Below are 21,774 nucleotides of genomic sequence, written 5' to 3'. Positions count from 1 at the left end.
AGATTAGATTAACAGAACAGAATCTAAACTACATCCTGCAGGATGAGTGAATTAAGTGATTGCCAATGTAAAGTTCACAGAAGTCATTATCTAGAGTTGAACAGTCCCCACAGACTACACATTCTCATGGCTTTAAAGAAAGAAAAATTGCATGTAAATTCTCTTCTTTGCATTGAGCAATGATAGCTGAGAAACCCTCTCCCAAGGCTTTTTTCAGCCACCAAGGAAGTGAGGCATCAGGCACGAAGAAGCAGAGGTGGAGCAGTCCAGAGCCTTCTCAAAGTCCTACCAGTTCTCTGGACCGTTCCAGCAGCCAGGCCTTCAGGGAAGAACACACAGGTCCTCACTGGGGCCTGGGTTATACGGTTGGTGACCTGCCTTTGGGGTCCGGGGTGTGAAGGCTTTTGCTTTCAGATAAATATGTGTTATCCCTATCTAGATACATTCATATGATAGAACACCATACAGCCACCAAAAGTGATGATGTAAAATAAGTTTTAATAACACGAAATATTTACAGGATATTGCTAACTGAAAAAGTTTACCAAACTGTCCTATGGTGTGAACTCACCCACACCTAAAATAAGGATGTATACCACCACATAGAACCACTGTCAAGAGTGGTTCTCTCTGGGTGGAGGAACTACATGCTATTTTTTTTCTTCTTTAGGTTTTTTGGGTTTTTTTTTTTTTTAGGATTTCTACAATGAATACATATTACTTTTGTAATAAAATAACCTTGGATGAAAAAAAGAGAAGGAGGAAGAAAAAACAACAGGTCATACCACCTCTTTCTCCCAGAGGAGAGTGAGCAGGGGAACACTGCCTATGTAATCTCTGAAATTTACCCCTTAAATGTTACCCTTCTCTCCTTTCTAATCATTTGATTTTGGTGACAGTAGGGAATCTACCAAAAAGCTATTTGGGGTGGGGAAGAACAAAGCAGGCACAGATGTAATCCACAGAAAATCAAAGTCTAAAAATAGAAGCTGCAGCAACAAGTGTCTTACGCTAATACCAGCACACGGGACAGATGCCGGGAGACGTTCTTTTTGATCACAGCTTAATGGTTTCCACTTTTTAAGAAACAGATAATCTAAATTTCTTGTTTTTCATATTCTCAACTTGTCAACTTACATTTAAAATGAATAATGTGCTAAAGCTGAAAACATTTGCTCTTGTTACCCTCTAGCTTTAAAAGAAAAAGAAAGACCAATTCCCTGTAGGAATAGGATTAATGACATAAGGTAATTACACCATTAGACTGAAATATCCGAACAGCATAAACCTCCATTAAACACATTCCTCAAGAGGCACTTTTATTAAAGAGAAATTCATTTTCTTTTTTTTTTTTTTGAGGAAGATTAGCCCTGAGCTAACTGCTGCCAATCCTCCTCCTTTTGCTTAGGAAGACTGGCCCTGAGCTAACATCCATGCCCATCTTCCTCTACTTTATATGTGGGACACCTACCACAGCATGGCTTTTGCCAAGCGGTGCCATGTCTGGACCCGGGATACGAAGTGGCGGACCCTGGGCCGCCGAGAAGCGGAACGTGAGAACTTAACCACTGTGCCACAGGGCAGGCCCTCATTTTCATTTTAAATTCCTAAACAGAAAGCTGTGTTTCAAATCCTTTTTTCTGTAATCACATTGTTTAAAGTCATTTGTTCCACCATTCCTGCGTAGAAACATTTCAGATAAAGAGAGAAAGTTAGGTTATATCCTAGGCAAGAGACTCCACACTTGCGGATGCAATATTTGAAGCTCTCAATTCAGGAAAAATTGTCAAGGCAACAAAAAGAATGCACACTTTCTATTTGTGAGCTGCGAGCTTTTGGTTAGCTGTGGGCCATCTCCCACCAGCCTCCTAGGCTCCCACAGCTCCCATTCCTGCAAAGGATAAGGGCACGGGGCAGGGAGGGAGGTGGGGACACTCAAAGAGGGACAATGAAAACTGGTGGCCGAACAGCGGAAACACAACAAACAAGACCTCTTCTCCCCTCCCTTCCAGCTATGCTGCATCACTTATCACAGGGGTCTGAAGAGACCTATCTGCTTTTCTCATTTTTGTTCCAATTTCGCTTTTAATTACCTTGTTTTCTATTGGGCTCAATTTTGTAAACAATGTTAAAACTTTTACAAAAATAGGTAGGATATAAATCCCACATGAATAACAAAAACTTATTCATTATAACATTTCAAATTGTAATAAAATAAAAATAAATTGCTTCCTATAATATTTCTATCAAAAAATAGCGATACCCAGTTCCCTATAAATAATAGGTAAAGACTAAAATGTTTAAAAATATGATTTTATTAGAAAACAAGCACAGATGTGCCTTATTTTCTCAGCTGCAGCCAAATCTGAAAGGGAACTGAATTTCTGTTAATCATAAAACCTCACAGATCCTTTTATGAAAAAAATAATCTGTTTTGCAAATACTGGGCCTATACTGTTTGTTTTAAAGAGGAAGAACACTAGCACTTATTAAAAGCCTATGATAACAACTGGCAGTGTGGTAAGTGCTTTCATAATTTTTATCATTTAATCCTCAAAGCCATTTCAGAGATGAGGAAACTGAAGCACAGAACGAGTAAATTTCCTTAGGGCCATTTAGCGGTGAACGATTGGGCTGAAATTCAAACCCAGTTCTTTCCTGCTTCAAAAAACATACTTTTCTAACATCCATGACCGCCAGGAATACCCATATTAGCAGCAGCCACGTCATGAAACTTTTAGCCAGCCAGGTACACAGGTGAGATGTCATGAATCTTGGCCTCAGGATAAATGAACTTGGGCAGAACGGCTTTATAGGCTTTAAGATTAGTCACGAACATAAAACTTGAAAAAAAAGACAAATGGCACTGAGAGTAATTTATCAAATGTGAAGGTTTCTATTATCAAAAACATCTGAAGGTTACTTCACTGACCACACAATAATCCTGAGAGGCAGCGAGGCAGGTATTTCCCACTCCCCATCTGGCAGCTAGGAAGTGAGGTACAGAGCACCAGGTGACTCACCAAAGATGAGGGATAGTGAGAGGCAAAACAGAAGCCAGAAACCAAGTTTCTTAATGTGCTGTCCAGCGCTACCTCTATGTCATACAGTATTTGGGAATTAAACTTTTATCAAAACTAAACCGGCAACTCATAGCTTGAACAGGGGTCAAGCATTCCCCAGAGTCCACACTTTAAACATTACATCGCAGTGGAAATAAAGGCTTTTTCTCAGTTCATCCCATTTCAGTCTAGCCAAATTGTTCAATGTTCACAATACGCTCACAACCATATTCATTTTCTTGCTTTCACAAAGAAAACCTTGGGTCATTTGTTTAAGAGAAAACATTCTTATTAGTAAACTATTCATAGCCAAAAAGGCTTTCCTCACATCCTTCCTGACCCCTTCAACTTCCCCAGGATCCCTGCTTTGAAACAGAATAAATGAACAGAGGGATTAACCATAGAGGATGAGAAAGCAGAAAACAGATGAACGACTCCTCTGTGAGAGCTCTTCAGGTTTCGGATAACAAGAAGCTGCAACGGCAGAATTAACCACTTAGAGAAAATAATATACACACACTTCTATTCCAATAAACAGTGATGATTCCCAAAGCAGTCTCTTCAAACAAATTCTGAGCTCCACCTGGGAAGAGGGTCAAGCACCACCTGAAGAAGACAACATTTGGGAGATCGGGCTGAGGTCGTACCCTGGAAAACACTGTCCTAATCAAACGTAATGTTTTATTTAGAATTACTGACCACTGCATTTAATTAGGAGTACGTGTGAACTGCAAACTTGGACACATAGTGGGACCCACCCCTCATACTGCCTCTGCCATGAATGCCTCCCCCCGCCCCCAGACTAAGGTAGGAGACCCTGCCTTCCCCCATGCTATCAATTTTTTTTCTTTCCACTTAGCACAATCTGCAAGTGTACATTTAAGTGTTTGATGCCTGTTTCTCCTATTAAGTTGCAAGCTGTGTGTTTAGCTCACCACTGTAGACCTAGTGGCTAGCACAAGTGCCTGAGAAAAATAGCAGGTTTTCAGTAAATAACTGCTGAATGAACTAAATAAATGAACGGGGACTTGTGGATTCCAAGCGATGGGTGTAGCTTCCCTCTGGATCTCTACTTTTCTCTGACAATATCCCCATCCCCTGAGTGAAGAAAGTGCTTCTTCGAGTGAGGTGTAGGATGGTCTGTCAGTTTGTGCACCTTGGCAAAGTACCGCAACCACAAAAACCTCCACTGAAAGTGTGGACACGGCGCGTATTTGTTAAGCTGCAGGCTGCATACACTAAACAGCAGAGAAACACTGGCTCCCTGGGAGACTCTCACTTTCATTTCAAATGTTCATCCCCTACTGCCTTGATTACCGCCATTTATACACTGATTTAGGAGAGCAGCACAAATTGGAAGCTGTGTTATTATTAACAATTCTACCTTAACTAAGTAATAAAGTTTGTATTAACCAGACACAAAATAATATCACCCAGACTAACCCATATAAATCTGTTGGAAATGTTCGCTTCTTCAAGAAGTACAGCCACATCTTATTCTCTGTTCTCTCCTATTTGGTCCTTGTACCTCTTCAGAACAAAGGAAGTTAATTCCCTACATTTGTGTAGCACTTCACAGTTTAGGAAGTACTTTTCCTATTAAGGTCTGTTAAATTGGAAGTTCTAACTGAGATAACAAGATATAATAGTCATGAAATTCCAACTTGAAGTGCCGGGCCCACATGCAAATTTGTAAAAGAAACATTTAACAACCAGCTTTGTGGTTCTAAAAAGACCTAACCCACATTCAAAAGGAAAGGGTCGGGAGTTACAAAGATTAAGGGTTTCTGAAGAAGATTTCTTGGAAGAGTGCTGTTTTGTGTGTCCCGTCTTACATATAACACAGAGGGAGGGGTGAAGGTGGGGGGTGCATGTCCCTCCACTTCATGTCAGGAGAGATGGGCTTCAATGAACCGTCCAGAGAGCCCAGCACGTGCCCCTACAGCTAGGCGCACACAGTGGATGCATGTCCAACTCCTCCCTGGGAAAGCCGAAAGGACAAGGGCTGAAGGAGAGGCGGGAGGCTGAGGCGGCTGGGCTAGACTGGCCCGTGCTCCCAGCACTGTCTGTCGGAGGATCCTGAGTACTTCCTGTGGCTGATGCGGGCCACAAGGGGGAGAGTCACTTAGATCCTGCCCAAGAGGACTGCCTAGGGGGTGAAAGGAGTCCACGATGAAGTCTGTATGGAATGGACTGTTGAAAAGCAGGAGGTAAGGAAAATGCATTGCTTACATTACAAGTAGGGGGCTGGGGAGTGGCTGAAAAACTCACAAAAGTGACCAGCAAAGAAAGAGTCAGCATTAAATACTTTCAAGGCGCTGAGAGCATGAAGTTATTCTGTGTCACCTTCAGTCTTCTTCTCCTTCCTTTTCAGCATACTCTGACAAGATCGGAAACTTAAGGTAGGGCTCCCAATTGGCAAAGGCCTTAGCTGGGGAAGGGAAGAAGGAAGAAGATTCGATTTCAAATCAAGTTTGAAGTTTTGATGACCTCATGGAACTGGCCATTGTACTCTCTGATCTGAGACCGTATTTGCAATTTAAAAGTCAAGGATATTACTCACAAATTATCAAAAACGTCATAGGCCTGCCACAGGTTTCATCCCAGGGTAGGGGAAGAACTTCCTCTACTGAATACATTCTAATTGGACAGTGGGAAACAAAAATAAAGCAGCTTTCTGATTACATTCTATGAATCTTATTTGTTCAATTTATGGTTACTAGGTTAACTGAAGCTCTTTTAGTAGCAAGTCATAGAAACCCAACAAAATACCTGTTATGTGCTGAGTTGTATGCCCCAAAATTCATAGGGTGAAGCTGTCACCCTCAGTCCCTCAGAATGTGACTGTATTTGGAGACAGGACTTTAAAGAGGTGATTAAGTTAAAGCGAGGTCGCTAAGGTGGGCCCCAATCCGCTATGACTGGTGTCCTCATAAGAAGAGCCTGGGACACAGACACGTACAGAGGGAAGACCGTGTGAAGAGAAAGAAAAAAGACACCACCTGCAAGCCAAGGAGAGAGGCCTCGGAAGAAACCAAGCCTGGCAACACCTCGATTTTGGCCTTCTAGCCTCTAGAATAGTGAGAAAATAAATCTCTGTTGTTTAAGCCAACCAGTCTGTGGTACTTTACTATGGCAGCCCCAGCAAACTAATATACTACTTTAAATCCTAAGCGGGAATTTTGAGGTTAAGAACAAGGAAAACTGTTGTAAAGAGAAGAGTTAGGTTTGCCTCAGGGCCAAGGAACTTAAGCCCCATCTGCCTTATATCTCTACCACTCCCTGTCATCTGATTCTCTTCAACAGTGGGAGTAGGAAAGGAGGGACTGACTACCAGCAGATCCAAGTGCAAAGCCTTACAGCAGTACTGTACTAGAAGAAAGGCCTTGTCAGTTTGGTTTGAAGAATCTCACAGAAAAATTCCAGCTGCTCCTGTTTCAATCATGTTTCCACCTCCCAGATCAATCACTGTGCTCAGATAGGGTGAGGTACACACCAGGGGTGTGTTGTCCATTGTTAGAAGCGAGGAAGGGCACCAGGCAGATTAAATACATGAACCCCACAATTTACATCCATTGTCTCATTTTGTCCTTACTTTAGAGGGGAAAAACTGAGTAAATATCCAAGGTCATACAAAAAAGCAAGTGGTTAGCTGGCTATGGAACTAGATAATCTAACAGTATGTAAATCTAGTATCCTTTCCAATACTCCAAATCTCTCTTTTAAAGATTTTCTAGAGCAAACAGATATAATTTATTTGATATCTCCTAATAGGGAACTAGCTTAAGTGACCTCTAACGTCTTCTGGCTGTAACATTCCATGATTCTAAAATAGGTCACTAACTGATTTATTCCAGATTTTGTGGTATGCTCTGAAGTCATTCATTCCTCTGATGACTTAATTCATTCAGTACACATTTACTGAGTACCTACTATGTGCCAGGCACTCTTGTCTTGCCATATTGCTCATCTAGAGCCCAAAACCCAAATTAAACCACTGAGCCACATAGCAGCCACCTGACAAAAAAATGGAAAAATTAGTATAATAAATTCATATGGTCACCAATTAAAACTAGCCATTAGTGGCAAGTTTCATTTCACCAGCCAGAGGAGGAGACAGAAGCAAATAAATTTTCTTACAGACATATTCATCACTAACACACACACAAACACACACACACACACACACACACAGGAAATGGTATATTTCCTGAAACCAAGAAATCATGGTATAAAAATCACATAATGCATAATAGTTACACCACCGGCATGCATAAGTCTCAAATTTAAAAAGGAGATTCATCAGCATCAGAGTGCAGACACAGTACAAAGTAAAGGAGAAAAACAGTATCTTATGTAGGTGATGTTTTCGGTCTTAAATGTAGTTGTTCAAACAGTTCCCCTATCTATCACATTATAATTTCTCCCTATTTTAAAAACATCCATAGTAAGTATTAAACACCCATGATATCACACCAGACAACTTCAAAGACACAACTGGAAATTATTTTGCTTTTCCAACTGTACTTTTTTGAAAGAGCTTCTGGTTAGAAGCGATAACACGGCCTGGCTTTGATTCTGGGCCTTAGCTGATGTTGGTGTATTAAAGTGACACAGATTAGGTTTTTTCTGTCTTTCCTTTCAGGCATGGGATATTCCTTGTACACACAGCTGGCAAAGGCAAAGATGCAGAAACAGTCCCCTGCCCCATCGTTCTTCAGAGCACCTACTTGCTTGGACTATCTACAATATCCACCCATGTACCTTAGGCAGAAAATCTAACAGCTCTGGCTTTCTTGATTCATCTGCAAAACAGAAATCCTTGCTGTGAGGCATCCCAGGAGGATCAATAATTATTCATAGGGTTATCACAAGCTCCTTGGAACATACTTCAAATAAAAGAAGCAGAAGCGCCTTGTCTCCTTTTAAAGAAGTTCTCCTCTTAACTCATGCTCTGTACATCCAATATTCCAAACAAGTCAAGAGGGCTCAGGAGGATATTTTTACGATGACCATCTATTTGGGTTGTGGTGCAGTCCTTTGACATTAGTACGGGACTTTGTACCTATCACCCACAGATGTCACTGCCACAGCTCATTCATAGCGGAGCCAGAAAAGCGATTTCCCAAATTAAGACAAATATCCTCCAACTTGGTTGGAGGGCACCAGAGGTTGCACAGCTAGCAGAATTCTTTTTCTCCCAAGTCAGTTCAATATGTACTTTCATGACCTTGGAATGTACTCAGCACTGTGTAGCTGTCATGGGAAGATCTAAGAGGTCCTTGTCCTCAAAGAGCTTAAATTCTTGGTATGAAGTCTGGCTTATCGAAAAGAAACTACAGAGAGCAATCCTGCGGCAGAAAGAGAGATGAGATAGGAGGTCTGGTTCCAGGCCTACTATTTATTAGTGGTTTCACCTGAAACATGGCAGTCTCCTCTCTATACCCTCCTCTGAACAAAGAACCTGCCTAGATGATCTGTAACTTCAGTTCCCAAATTCTAGAATTCTAGTCAAGCATCAAAATGCATGGTATAATCTTTTAAGGTTCAGAAGTCATAAAGGGCTGGTGCTGCTGGAGCCCTCCAGAAAGAGAGGGATTCATTTGAGCTATGATATGAATTGGCAGAGAAAAAGAAACCAGATGAAAGGGGCAAAGGAGCACGTAGGTACAGAGCCAGGTTTGCTGGCTCCATCTACGTTAGGTCACTGAAGGAGATGCTAAGTCAGGACCCTTGTCTCAAAGTTCCTAGTTACAGGCTATCTCTCTCTCACCCTGCTTTCCTCACTTCTGCCTCCACCTTTGCGAAAAATAGCATTCCTTGCTGCTAGATTTCTGAATCCAGAGGTTTATGGCTGTGAGATTAGCTTGCCTTACGGCTAGGGCAGGCTTAATTTTCTACCACCATCAACCCTGTCAAGACCATCCTTTAAAGAATGCTAGCACCTCTAAGAGTGGAATGAGCAGAACTAGAAAGTGAGGTTTTTATCTGCTGTCTGGTCCTCCCCTTAACTAACTTTTCAGCCTGGGACCAGCCACTTACCTCCCTAGGCTTCAGCTTCCCCCTTCAGAATATTTGCTTTAGTTATATCACCAATTTCATGTGAGGAAACTACACGAGATAACAGGTGTGACTAAACCTTAAGGTTCTCTAAAAACATAAGGTGGTTATTTTTATCATTATTATTAATGGTATAGATGTGAGCACTTACGAGATGATGAATTTAAAAAGTTTGGCATTCTAGTAACCGTGGTCTAGTTTACAGCAAAACAAACAGCCTCCTGGGAACACAAAGACTCACTAACACACTTTACAACTGCTGTAAACATTCAAGACCACAAATTTTGTTAATAATGACCAAATGAGAACACTATGTTAAACTCAACCAAATTGTTATTTTGGTCACCAAATGGCTAGCTTAAAGTAAAACTAGATTGTACTTCCATCTATGTGCTCTATAACATACAGATACTAAATAAATTTCAAAGCGCTCAAAAATTTCAGGATTCTTACTTCCAAAACTCACTGACAGCATGAATTGGAATGAGAAGTTCAGTTTTATGCCACCAAATGTGACGCTTATAAATAGGGGTTTTAGTGAACTGGTAAATCAGATTTGCAGAAGAGCGGCTGTTGCAAATGGTGATGACTGTGTCTCATTTGATAATAACACGTAGTTTTCACATTTAGAATTCTAAGAACTGGCTTCAATGATTAGGAATAGCTTCCTGATTTTCTGATATTTACAAGTTGAGTCTGTTTGAACAGATGCAGTTTATTCTTAAAGGGAAAATAAAACACACAGGAGAGAGTAGTTGTTTGCGTATTTGTGCTGAGCTAGGTAAAAATGAACCTCTAGCACTTCTACAATGAGGTTTTATGTCAGTAAAGAGCTGACAGAAGGACAACATATCTGAAAGGAAATCTAAATGTGAATTATTTGCTATCATCAGACATAAGTCAGAATTTACCTTGTAATTTTAGGTTCACTTTGCAAAAACATCATAATTGACCTATCTCAGTCCCATTATGAAGTTAGCATAATTATGCTACAACTGCTCCATCTGCTCTAGAAATTTTTGTCTATGACAGGCCACAAAGTGCTACATATTACACTTAGATCAAGGAGGGCATGCACCAGTACCTCTATCAAGCCTTGAAATAGTAAATGTTTTCCAAGCACCAACCATACAGAGGATCCTGCATTTTTCTAACACTTAAAGCTCTGTGGCTTATTAAACTATTTTATACTGTCCTGGAGAACAATGTGTAGGTAGGTTCTGACTTCCACATCTGGAGGTTGTCCCATTCATTATCAGGCTAGTTTGGCTGGCTACGCTTGATTCTCTCACTCCTTGTGATGGAACCTGCCAAAAACACAGATGATTCCTTCTCTGGGCTAGACCTTCCTTTGATTCTGGATGTTTCAGAATATAAAGAGATAGAGAACAGCCACAAGTTTTGAAGGTCTCTCTCAAATACAACATTTAGCTATTATCCACACTACTTCTAACTCTGCAAAAGATTAGATTCTTCAGTGCATCCAAAATTTCTAGGCTTTAAGCAGATGTGGCTGGATTTGCTCACAGCTCACAGCCAAGCACTGTGTGAAGCACCAGTAGACTTTCAAATAGGATATTTTCCCTAGGGCGGAAATCCTGGCTCGATGGCAGCATCCGATCACATCTTCCTTCATCATTTGGGAGAGAGGGTAAACCTTAACCTCTTTCCTAAAAGAAACGGAAACAAGTGGATATAATTTCTAAAGAGAGCCTTTTAACAAGACATTTGCAGAAAAATTTATACTTTTTTGCTAAAGTTGCTCATCCTCTAGGAAATGGGCACACAGACCATGGTTTAACTTGCCTAAGAACAGCAGATGATAGAGTTTATTAATTCCATCTGCTTCCCCTGAGAAGAAAAAATCATCTTGTGAAGGTGTCAGGAGTCCCAGAGCCCAAGGAGAAGATTGTCCTGAGACCTTACCATCCTCAAAGGTTCAAATGCATCCCTACATCGTTTGCTGAAAAAGACTATTTTGCCCAGCAGAGAATCATTCTTGGGTCATATTAAACACAGGTAACATTCTACACTGTCTGAATTTCCAACTCAGCCTTAATATTCACTTACAAGGGAGGATGACTGAAGAGGAAGCAGTTGTTTTCTACGGCTAACTATTATTCTACTTAATGTTCTATCACCCATTTCAATACTCTTTGATGTGATGTAATTTGAGAGCAGTGGTGAGAGAATAAAGCTCTTTCCCAAGTGTTGCCATGAGTTGAACCCACTTAATAAACCAGATGCATACTCTATTCAATGACCTAAAACTTGCTAAAATAAGGCTACATTTTATAAGTCATCTTGACTGACTAGAACAACTTCTAAAGCCCTTTTCTGAGAATCAGGAAACAAAACATATGGTTTCCATGAAGCTCTTTCAGAACAATAAAATATTCATTTACAAAATATCTTGAAAAGGAAATAACTGGTTTCTGCAATGTGTGACTCATTCCAATTTCCTGACTGGATTCAAGAGGAGCTGCCCGAACTCTTTATAATCAAGCTTGACCACAATCTATAGTGAGATCTGAAAAGGCAGAGCAGCTTCATTTTAAAATAAAGCTCATCAATAAACAGGGAATAAATCGATTGCTTTTAGAAGGGTACTCCTGATGTAACCAGACACAAATTCTAGTTACTTTGCTGGTAATAATCTCCAAATTAATTTGATAGCAAATCCAACTGAACAGGCATTAGCTTCACTCCAGAGAACGGAAAAATTAGTACCTGTAGTAGTCTACTCATTGGCAGAAATCAGGCCCAATACATAAATACTTGTCCTTATATTCCCAAAATTTCACTATTAGGATATGGTCAACCTCACTTTCTCTCTCATTTTAAGAGGACAGAATCCAAGTCTGTCTTCACTATGACTGCATCCCTTTTGCCTAGCACAGTGTCCGACATACAGATGGTTCTTAAAAAATGAAAGTTATTACATAAGTTTGCTTATCTGCAAATACCAAAGATGCATACATCTTTTCACTTTTTACTGCTATGGGAACCATGACTTCATGAGAGGTGACTTCAAGGTAGATAGTGAAATATCCAAATTCAATCTATATCATTTTAAGTTAGAGTTGTACGGTCCTAAGAATATGAAAGAATATAAGATCTCGTGTAGTTCAAAAGTCTTTACACTTAGATGGAACAGTCATTTATATAACTTAGGAACTAAAAGGATGCAAGCAATGAAACTGGTGTATGATGGAGACTCTTGTGAGTAATCAGAACTTGGTAATGTGCATATAATTTAAATCCAGTAACATAGGGACATAAAAGACTAAATGCCTGTTTTGAAGTCCTTGAGAGAACTATAAAATAATTTCTACAAGTCCCATCCAGGTTGACTGATACCTAATCAGTGGGAATCTAATTAGCATCCAGATGGAAATCTCTGGTTATTAGCATAACCTCAGTAAACCAAGAAATGGCCCTGAATTACTTGTCATTTGATGATTCCTTTAGTTGGTGGTGAGAAGTGCTCTGGGTCTCTGCAACTCTAGGACTTGAACTGACTGACGGAAATCCCTGATCATAAGCATCCTAGTTTAACTGAGATGTTAACTACCTTCCTTAAATGTAGTTGTGTCTTTTATGCCCCAAAACTCCTGACATCCTTTATAGGAACACACTACAATGAAAAGCTAGGATTGTCTAATCTATATTTCTGGAATTTGATGATTTAGGACATTAGAGAAAACTTGAGGATCACGATTGTATGTTTGCTTTATTAGATATCTAAGTTTCAGAAATTTCAATGAGTTATGACTAGTGAAATCTGATCAGATTTGTATGTCTTGGGCAAAATTAGAGTTAAAAAAGGGATTTGAAAATTTATGATGTAAGCTAAGCAAGATAGGGCTGGAAAGCTAAATAAAATAGAAGGAAAGGCTGTCACGGTCACTACTGTGTGCTGTCTCACAAGTATGGCCACATTAGCCTGAGGGCCTTCTAGTAACTATGCTTTCTGAGCTGCCGGGAACACCTGGGCGTGCTAAATTCTGTACTAAAATTGGATCATGTTATAATCAGTTTCCAGTGTATGAAGAAAGTTTGGGGGATAAGTAAAATAACTTCATATCATTAGTATTCTGAAGTAAAGATTCCCTCACCACCACTCTTTGGTTATGCAGGGGAGGAGGACATTTCCTCTCCCCAAATGTGGGTTCGTCTGGCCAGAGAACGAATTAAATTCACATGAGACAGAATAGCAAGAGAAAATTTAAAAAAGCTTTATGAGGAACCATGGCCCGGGGCCTTTCTTCCCGAAAGAAGAAAGGGCACCGAAGAAGTGGGGTACACAGAGTGGTTATATACCCCCAAACAGGGTGTTTCACATATGATTGAAATGTCCCTTTTTTTTTTTTTAAAGATTTTATTTTTCTCCCCAAAGCCCCCCGGTACATAGTTGTATATTTCGTTGTGGGTCCTTCTAGTTGTGGCATGTGGGACGCTGCCTCAGCGTGGTCTGATGAGCAGTGCCATGTCCGCGCCCAGGATTCGAACCAACGAAACACTGGGCCGCCTGCAGCGGAGCGCGCGAACTTAACCACTCGGCCACGGGGCCAGCCCCTGAAATGTCCCTTTTACAATAGTCACAAGGCTGCTCTGTCAGCACAGCGCTTGATGGAAACGACAGATAGGTCTGCTGTCCCAGTGAACGCCGGGGGGGGGGGGGGGGGGGGGGGTTGGCAGGTGTGTTGCCTCGGGCTGGGGTGGGGGGGGTCACAGATGAGCACCGCAATCCGCAATCCGTTCCCAGCTTAAACTTTAAGGAGATGCCAACGTTGGGAGGGGGAGGGAAGTCAGTTACAGGAGGTTACCAGACAAGCACAATAAAATGCAGATTTTAAGTCCTTGCCTTTGGTATTGATTAAGAGTTTTTAGAGAGAAGGTCATCTCCTTTCTTCTTCCTGGTACAGAGAGGGAGGCAGCTTTTACAGATAGAGATTTACCTTACAAATGTAAATGTGTCCTAAGGAAGGGCAAATTCCATTCCTCAGAGCCTCCTTCCCTGTCCCAGTTTATCAAAAGCAATCAGCCTCAAATAATCCTGATGCCAAAGAGACATATCTTGGGGTGGCCAATTTCAGGTCCCCACAGTTACTAAAACAGGCTGTTCAAAACAATATCCTCGGGTTTTTAAAAAGTATGTGTGTGTGCGTGTAACAGAGACAGAGAAAGACAGAGAGAGACAAAGAGGGAGAAAGACACAGAGAGAGAGAGAGAGAGACAGGTCAGTCTTTGTTAAGATTATCAACAGCCACAGACCTGTAAAGAGTACAAGACCCTAAATCCTTAAGCTATAGAGCACGCCATGATTAGCTCTGCAAAAACATGGAGGAAAATATGCAGGTGGTTGAGAATTTAATGTGACAGGATATGAAAATTAAATGCATAAATGCAATTCCTGGATTTCAGCTGCCTCAAGGAAACATGCAGTCCATCCTTGGGGGATGAGAGACCATATACTAGATTCCTAAAAACTAAGATCTTATAAGCAGGAAAAGTAAACAGGCTTTTGTAGTCCTAGAGTTTTATCCATTTAGAGCTTCCAGATGGGTCATTAAACCTCACTGTGAAAGAAAAGGCCAAGAAAGGTTCTTCCAGAGCTGAGGTCCTAGGAGGCTGGGAAGGGAGAGGGACAGGCTGGGGGTGCAGTGGGTCCCTTGAGCTGGGTCTGGAGGGCCTGGACCTTTTTCCTACAGAGCTCCCGGAGGTGGCAGATCTCTGAGCAGGGCAACCCACAAATGGATGTGGACAATGGCTGGCTCTGGAGCATGCTGCCTTTGGCTGGCACTGTGGAGCCGGCCTACAGGGACAAGGACCGTGGGCAGGCACGTCTGAGAGCTCCCCTCACCTAAGCAGTGGAGTGCCATTTCAGCCTTGGCCAAGTGGATGGACGGAGACATAGTGACCATGACAAAGGCTCAAGACAGGCCTCTCCCTGTGTTCCCAGGACCATGTAAGCCCTAGGAGGCCAGGACAATACAATGTGTGTGTCTGTGCGGCGAGGGGGGAACCCCAATAATGACTGACATCAGATTCCTCAGCAGCTCTGGAAAAAAAGGGCTCAAAAATCAATTTAATTTCAACGATAAAAATAAAGACAAGTAATGTTTTCTTGAACCGGAGTTTCGTAGAGCAATTCATACCAGCTACTTACTTATTAACTTTCTAATGCAAAACAGGAGAAAGCAGGTATCTGACATTTTAGTACAGCTATTTCTGACAGGGAAATTTTTCGTCAGTCTAAAAACTATTAAACTTTGAGCTTTTGGAACAAGTAAGACAATATGTACAACAGCCATCCTCTCCCTTTCCAAGGGCCTTCCTCCATCCCAAGCCTATAAGAGTGCCCACTATAGGGGGCATGAAGACAGCACCTGGGCATACCTATTATATCCACTGGTTATTTAAAAAACAAAAAGTGTGCCTTTTTATCTTTAAGACAACACTGTCAAAATGGCCACAATCAAATATCCTCTTTTGGAAGAAAGCCCAGTTCTTAAGTGGTCCAATTATGCTCTCAGAAAAATGGAGAAGCAGTAGAACACAGTTGACACAAGCCAGACGGAGGGGAAAAGAAAGAAGGAAAAAGCCCTCAGAAAAGGCTTCTCGGGCAGTCAGCCTGCTAAATGAAAGGGTTCATACAGCTGGCTCTAAAAATATCCAGTCTAACACAACTCTTCCTGTATTTAGTGGGTTTCACCAATTTTATTCTAAAACTAAATAGTACTAAAGGTTATGGTTCTCACTCAGACAAATAAAAGGCATTTCAAAGCCACTATCCAAACTTGAGAAGATTTCATAACCTTTTTCATTAACCATCCAGGGTTTAATAACCCTTCTCTGTAATCTCTGTGTTATTCCTGGCACTGTACTTTAAACCCAGTCTCCTCCTCATTTGTATGTATCATTATGTTTCTAAGTCTAATGACTTGAACACGGCATTTTGAAATTTACTGCTATTGCTAATGTTATCTACCACCATCTAATTTTGATTATTAGCAAACTTGTCAGCAATAAGCTTTTTCCCTTTTCTGGATTCAAATTATTCCATATAAGAGCATTTTATTAGTTACAAGAACCATGAAATAACATGTTTCTTATTGTTCTCTTTTGGCCAAGTCAATGATGAATTCTTAATAGTTCTTAAAGCATCACTTTCCAAAATAATTTTTTAAATTATAGGAATATAGTTTACCCAATTTTGCAATTTGATGTGGATATTTTAATATCAAACAAGAATTCTTTTTTTTTTTTTTTTTTTTTTTAAAGATTTTATTTTTTCCTTTTTCTCCCTAAAGCCCCCCGGTACATAGTTGCGTATTCTTCGTTGTGGGTTCTTCTAGTTGTGGCATGTGGGACGCTGCCTCAGCGTGGTCTGATGAGCAGTGCCATGTCCGCGCCCAGGATTCAAACTAACGAAACACTGGGCCGCCTGCTGCGGAGCGCGCGAACCTAACCACTCGGCCACGGGGCCAGCCCCCAAACAAGAATTCTTAAGGAAAGATACAGTTGTAATCCGCAACTTCTCTATTATATTAATTATGCATAGCACCACTTTTTAGTCTCAGTTTTGTTTTTCACATCTGAAAGATATCCCTGATCCTACTCTGAATTCTTATCCACTGTGATACTTTGTAATAAAAATTTCCAAACAGATTAGAACACAAATTTTCAAAAGCTTTGGGCATGCTGCTTTTCCAAAGTACTGTACAGACAAATCTTGGCTACCCAGAAGTTTTCTGGATTCACTCACATTTATTCAGCCATTCACTTACTCAAGAACTATTTATTAGGCATCTACTATGTGCCCGGTACTGCTGTGCTAAGCGCCAGGCATATACATCAGTGAACAGTTTTTAGTCTGGTGGGAAACATGAGTAAGTAAATAGGCAATTATCATACAGGGTTCTGAATGTCATGAGAGTACAAGCAAAGGGCCCTCGCAGGAGGAGCAGTTAACGCAGTTTTCCTAGCGGAAATGCCTTTAGCAGGTGGGACCTGGGTGAGGAGTCAGGGTGTACATGTGTGTGTGCAGGGCACCAGAGACAGGGCACAGAAACACCAGGACAGGGACAGGAGAAAGTTCTCCTGATGGTCAAGAGCTTAAATCTCGATGCATAACAACTTTTATTTAATCATTTTGGTTTGGAATCTATCTAGAATTTTATTACAAAGAACAAAAAAAACATTGATGATCGCTTTGCTTACTGTCCGTTGACTAGGTATAATCAAAGTCATCAAGGCCAGAAACACAAGTTCTAGAAAGGTCAACAATTTCTAAAAGCAGAAACACTTTCACTGACCTGTCACTCTATAGTTTACATAACAATGTAAGTTTAGATGAATCTAGCTAGAACAGGCTGTTTATAATGCCAGTAGATTGGGAGAGTTCCTTAATACTTTTAAGCATTAGTGGGATTGTGAGATCAAATTTGTCCCACTAATGCATTTGCAGAATGCCTACTCAATGTCGCTGAACCAGATACTGTCATATAAGCCTCTATGTCAACGAGAGCAGACGATATAGAGTCTCAGAGGAACAGAAATGAATGGCATTAGAAGCAATCAAGAATCCTAATTCCCTTTCTCGTCTTCAGCACCTGTTCTCTAAGCTCTTGAGAGAAGTGTCTGTGTTCTCTCACATGAAGTTAATCTTAGAACAATGCACAGAGATGGCACAAAACAGCTGACGAGCAAGTGTTCCTACAGCTTAAAAATTAAAGTCACTGTCAGAAAAGGGTTTGGTGCCATATGTTTCTAAGTCACTTTTTTAAAATTGGTGGTGGTCAGGTTCTCTTTTCACTCTTATTTGGAAAGCCTGACTCCACCAATAAGGTCTATGATCTTAATCACACACATATTCTGTCCAAATGCCTTTTTCATACCTAGAAATCAAACAAAAAAGCACATGGAGCAAAAAGCAGTTGCTAAAGTTGGAAGCATATGTTTTCCAAAGGTGCCGCCAAAAAAAAAAAAAAATCCTGGAATATAAAACTGGCACTCATCCGGCAGTTGTCTAAAAAATATATTTATTTTTTAATAAGGTGAATTTTGGAGAGTACTCATAAGAGAGATATGTAGGCAGGCATCTTGGTTGAAATCTGAGATCATGAAAGTTGAAGATGACAAAAAGAGTATTTTTAATCTGTATTTTTCTATTATACTCAAATGAGCTACATCACAGCAGATGTGCTATATTTTAGCATCTAGACCATTATTTTTATTTCAATTATGCATTAAAACCACTCTGTAGCAAGATTTTCAGTAATTTCTAGTGGCCAGAAATTAGGTTGAATATTCACAGCAATATACCTGGTAAAGAATTTATATCCAGAATATATTAAGAACTCTTAGAACTCAATAATAAGAAGGCAAACGCACAATAAAAAATTGACCAAAGACTTGAACAGACGCTTCACAAAAGAAGATAATACGAATGGCCAACAGGCACATCATTAGTCATCAGGGAAACGCAAATTGAAACTACAATGATACACCCCTACAGACCTACTAAAATAGCTAAATTAAAAAGAATCACCATGCCAAGTGTTGGCAAAGATGTAGAGGAACTTGAACTTTCAAACACTGCTGGTGGGAATGAAAAATGGTCAACTACTTTAGAAAGCAGTTTGTCAGTTTCTTATAAAGATGAACATATACTTAATATATGACCTAGCCATTCTACTCCTAAGTATTCAACCAAGGAAAACGAACACATTTTCAATCAAAGATTTGTAAATGAATGTTCATAGCAGCTTTCTTAATGGGAGTCAAAAATTGGTAACTAAATATCCATCAATAGCTGAAGGGATACATACTACTCAGAAATGAGAAGGAATGAACTACTGACATACACAACAACGCGGAAGAACCTCAGACACATGCTGAGCAAAAACAAGCCAGGCACGGAAGAGGACATAATGTACAATTTCAGCAAGTCTGAAATTGAACTTGTTAACTTTCTTCTAGGGTTAGCTTTTTCTCTTCTATTGCCTGTCAGGTAACACAACACCTTCTACCAATCATCTCAAATGAAAATCAAGAACCCCGCCCCCCAACATCTATTATCAACACCTATGATGTCTCATGTCTGTGGTTTCCCATGCCACGGCCTTCATGAAAAATCCCTCCTCATTCCTTCTGCACTACTGCTAACAGCCTCTGTGATCTCCAGCTTATCCCTTACTTTACCACTATTGATCTCCCCTTTTCAAAAAAATCCTCAGAGGCTATATGGAACATGTAAAGTTCTTAGCCAAGTATTCAAGGACCTTGACAAGCCAGCCCTACTATTCTCTTTTGTTGGCCTAATCGTCTGTCAAATGTTTCCGAGCACCCTTCATGATGGTCATTGCTTGTACATACAGGAGTTCACTCACCTTCACTTTTCTATTTTTATTCAGCTGTGCCTTATTCATGCCATTCCCAGAACCCAAAATGAATCCCCCTCTCCTCTACTGCAATGTACTCACTATTCAAGGCTCAGTTCAAATACTGGTCCCTTTGTGCTCACTCTGTACTCTTCTAAAGGAGTGCAGAGAGCCTGTACCTCTAACAGAGTATGTATGGGACTCTGCCCATCATCATAGTTGGTTGTTTATGCATTGAACGGCCCTACTTGGTGGTAACTGCTTAAGAGCAAGGATACTGTTTTGGTAATCACCAAAGATTTTTTTGAGATGATTTGATATTCCTACACTATTTATCTCTGCACATTCACATTAAGTAGACGGGCCTCCACAAATATTTGCTGAATAGATTTCATCAATCCTCTTTGCTTCTGTGTTATGATCACTGTTTCTAAATATAAGATATGCTTTTAAAAAAGGAAAGTAGCGATAAGTAGATTACACAGAATCTCAAATTCTGTCAAGTAGGCTTTCTTCTCCAGGTTTATAGGTATTTATAAAACAGGGCTTAAGGAAACTAATAAACAACTGATACCAGTTCAACACAAGGTTGACATAAGGGAAGCCATATTGTAGAAAAGAAACCATATTCTAACTTTAAACGACCTCTGACTAACTAGCCCAGACATGCTCTGTAGATTTTGGGGCCCCTCTAAGCTGCTTTAAGATAACATTGGTTCTTCTGAGTTCCTTAGGAATGTGATGACCCCTGGCCAGAGAGCCTATGTTGATAGCCATCAGCAATGACAATTGAAAGTTAAGGGTATAGGGCAGTTGTCCATTCTCTGATGCACATGCAGTAAAACAAAGGACTATCAGGAACTGGGACCAGATGTCTGCCCCACCCGGAGACCAGCCACCTCCCCCACCTGGAGACTGGCCTCATATATAACTGGCCTATTGTCTTTCTTCTGTGAGACGGTGCTTTTGGACATGAGTCGGCCATCTTCCCTCTTGCTAGCAAGTTGCAATAAAGTCCTTTCTCTCCTACCACCTTGCCTCCTGACTATTAGCATGTCTTGCGGCAAGTAGAAGAGCCCACTTGGGCGGTAGCAAAACTATCCGACAAAAATTATTTGTTTGTATAAACAACATAGAATCCATTTCTTATTGTTCCAAATGTAACAAGGATCTATATTTCTTCTTTTTAAGTCATTTTAAGGTCAAACATCTACAGTAAAAGGAACTTTTAGGTCATGATGAGGATCAAAGCTGCCCCAGGGAGAGAAGCCCAAGGCGTGCTGCCATATATACCGATCCATATCATCCTCCAGGAAGCATAGGATGTCCTGACCTGATCTGATCTGATTCTTATCTAAAGTTATAGGACCACCCAATAACCAGATCCCACCTGCACTGATACCATTTTAATGACATTTTTACATAATCTTTCCTTTGTCTTGTAAAGAGATAATTCACATACCTCTGCCTTAAATTTAGCCCTACCCTGAACACATTGCAACTCTTACTGTCCATGGGTCCTGTCCCCATGCCTGCAGCTCTGACTGTCCATGTGTCCTGTCCCCATGCCTGCAGCTCTTCACTACCCATGGGTCCTGTCCCCATGCCTGCAGCTCTGACTGCCCATGGGTCCTGTCCCCATGCCTGCAGCTCTGACTGCCCATGGGTCCTGTCCCCATGCCTGCAGCTCTTCCCTGCCCATGGGTCCTGTCCCCATGCCTGCAGCTCTTCACTGCCCATGGGTCCTGTCCCCATGCCTGCAGCTCTGACTGCCCATAGGTCCTGTCCCCATGCTGCAGCTCTTCACTGCCCTTGGGTCCTGTCCCCATGCTACTCCATGCTATTCTCTGAATAAAGGAGCACTACTGCCAGACCTTGCTACTCCAACAAACACCCTGACTGCAGCCTCATGAGGTATCTTGGGTCAGAAGCATCCAGGTAAACTGAGCCCTACTCCAGCAAAACTATGAGAAAATAAGTAGTTGTTTTAAACTGTAAACTTTTACGGTAGTTTGTTATGTAGCAATAAATGACTAATAGACCATGTATCACCGACATCGCAGGTTTTTTCTTAAATTAATATTCCCATAGAAATACAATCTGCAGAAACTAATAGCACTAAGTGAAGGACATAACACTTTAAACATCAGAACATGTGGTTTTTGCTTAAAAAAAAAATTTAATGCTGGGAAGGGTCAGGAAATAGAAAGAAATTGAGCTAAAATTAGGAATTGTTCGATGAATAGAAGCCTAAAAGGAAACAA

The 21,774-nt window shown here is 40.8% G+C and overlaps 1 protein-coding gene across 4 annotated transcripts in view; it reads right to left on the bottom strand.

The window, feature by feature from the left end:
• The window catches only part of PPM1L (protein phosphatase, Mg2+/Mn2+ dependent 1L), a 215,868-nt gene that overhangs the window by 99,814 nt on the left and 94,280 nt on the right, over nucleotides 1-21,774 (bottom strand). The gene's annotated exons all lie outside the window — the stretch shown is intronic.

This window comes from Equus przewalskii, chromosome 18 (genome assembly GCF_037783145.1).
Source record: "Equus przewalskii isolate Varuska chromosome 18, EquPr2, whole genome shotgun sequence".
Classification (NCBI taxonomy): domain Eukaryota; kingdom Metazoa; phylum Chordata; class Mammalia; order Perissodactyla; family Equidae; genus Equus; species Equus przewalskii.
The sequence above is the reverse complement of the archived record's forward strand: the minus strand, read 5'-3'. Positions and strand labels throughout refer to the sequence as shown.